Raw genomic sequence first — 2,500 nt, 5'->3', positions numbered from 1 at the left:
CCAAAAAAAGCAAAAACAAAAAAAACAAACCCAGCTACCCACATCAAACAATGATGACAGATGAAAATGCACAACGATAAAGAAGGCTCAATGATATATTTTTATACTTGAAGAACAGATGTATGTAATTGTCTAAGTTTGCGAGTATGTCAATGACATATGTATGTGTATTCATGTGCACTTACGTGTCTGCAGTGATAATGTTTAACATGACTGTGTTATGGGTGCTGTATATATTCACGTATGTTAAACTAGAGGAAATGAGTTCACACATAAGGTACTGCATATGTTTTAGTTGTTAAAAAATAAATAAATAAACAAAGCAAACAAACTAACAAAACAAAAAAAATAAACAAATAAACAAACAAAAAACACAACAATGTATGGATTGTGTTCTCCCCACATTACGTTAGCTAAGCAAAGTGTCCATAACTCTGTGCTGATGCTAGATATAATGTCTATTATATGTCATAAACCTGCACTGTTACACATGATGAAAATGTGTCCACCTTGACCAAGTTGGTTATTTTAAAAAAAAAGGCACACCTACTTGTTCGTTCTAAGGATAAAGAAGCACCCTGCTGTAAAAAAAAAAAAAAAAGAATAAAAAGGCGGAATAGAGGGGCTGTTTTACTTGTATTCCCTTGCCACAGTTTTTCTTATGTGGATACTGTTTTTTTGTTTTCTTTTAAATCTATAGTAATTATTCTTAAGAACGTTAAGAAACAAACAAAAAACGTTTGAACCAAACAAACATCAGTTTGTGTGTGTCTGTGTGTGTGTGTGTGTGTGTGTGTGTGTGTGTGTGTGTGTGTGTACTTGTTGCTGTTATTGTTGTTGTTGTTTCTGGCACTTTTTCGCCGTGAGAAAAGAGTTCTGGAGATGAGAGGGAGGTGTGTTTTCTGAATACAATGTCTCATAATTATACAGATTGGCTCCCTCTGTGAGCGTGTCTGTCAGTATGTATGTTTGTTTATGTGTGTGTGTTTTCATTTTCATTTTTTGTTTGCTTGTTGTTGAGTTTCTTTCTTTCTTTCTTTGTTTTGTTGTTTGTTTGTTTTTTGTGTGTGTGTGTTTTTTTTTTCTTATCAGCATACTGGATGTTTAAGTGCACACCTGTTTGTTTTTCGACATGTCTGTCTGTTGATCTACATGTCTGCCTGTCCTTTCTGTAGTTGACCCCCTCTCCACAGTTGACCTTTACCACACAGACACATACATGCTCTCATAGCAAGCTGACGTGTTCGCCCTTTAGCGCGCCCCGTCTGACACACACACGCACACACACACACACACACGCACGCACACACGCACGCACGCACTCACACACATACGCACACACACACACACAAAACACACACACACACAAAACACACACACACACACACGCACACACTCTCACGCACATACACACGCATACACATATTGAAAGAGGAGAGAGCGGTGTGCGGTGTGTGTGTGTGTGTGTGTGTGTGTGTGTGTGTGTGTGTGTTGTTGTTGTTTTTGTTTTCTGGCACATTTTCGCCCTGAGAAAAGAGTTCTGAAGATGAGGGGGGAGGGGGGGGGGGGGGGGGGGGGGGGGGGGGGGGGGATTTTGTCTGAATACAATGTCTCATACAAATTGTCTCCCTCTGTGAGCGTGTCTGTCAGTATGTCTGTTCATGTGGGTGTTTTCATTTTCGTTGTTGTTTACTTGTTTTTGGTTTTGTTTGTTTGGTTGTTGTTGTTTTTTTTTCTTTTCAGCATACTGGATGTTTAAGTGCACACCTGTTTGTTTTTCGACATGTCTGTCTGTTGATCTACATGTCTGCCTGTCCTTTCTGTAGTTGACCCCCTCCCCACAGTTGACCTTTACCACACAGACACATACATGCTCTCATAGCAAGCTGACGTGTTCGCACGATTGTGTAGACCTTTAGCGCGCCCCGTCTGACACACACACGCACGCACGCACACGCACACGCTCACACACACACACACGCACACACACATCCACGCACGCACACACACACATACGCACGCATGCACACACACACACACACACACACACACACACACACACACACACACACACACACACACACACACAAACACACGCACACACTTTGAAAGTTGGGTATATGTGAGAGTGATGTGTGGTGCGGCATGTGTATATTTATGTGTTTGTTTGCGCCCACGTGTGTGTGTGTGTGTGTGTGTGTGTGTGTGTGTGTGTGTGTGTGTGTGTGTGTGTGTGTGTGTGTCACAGAGACATAGAGAGAGAGAGAGAGAGAGAGAGAGAGAGAGAGAGAGAGAGAGAGAGAGAGAGAGAGAGAGAGAGAGAGAGAGAGATGCGAATGCAAATGCAAATGCGAATGCGAATACAATTGTGACATGCTTTTGTTCAGGTTGGGCCGAAACCCTTACCTGAAGGGGGGCGGGGGAAGAGGGTGTGGGGGGGGGGAGAGAGAAGGAGACAGAGACGGTGAGAGAAAGATCGCGAGAGAATGAAAGAGAGAGA

Source organism: Babylonia areolata, chromosome 15 (genome assembly GCF_041734735.1).
Source record: "Babylonia areolata isolate BAREFJ2019XMU chromosome 15, ASM4173473v1, whole genome shotgun sequence".
NCBI classification, from domain to species: Eukaryota; Metazoa; Mollusca; class Gastropoda; order Neogastropoda; family Buccinidae; genus Babylonia; species Babylonia areolata.
Note: the sequence above shows the minus strand (reverse complement) of the source record.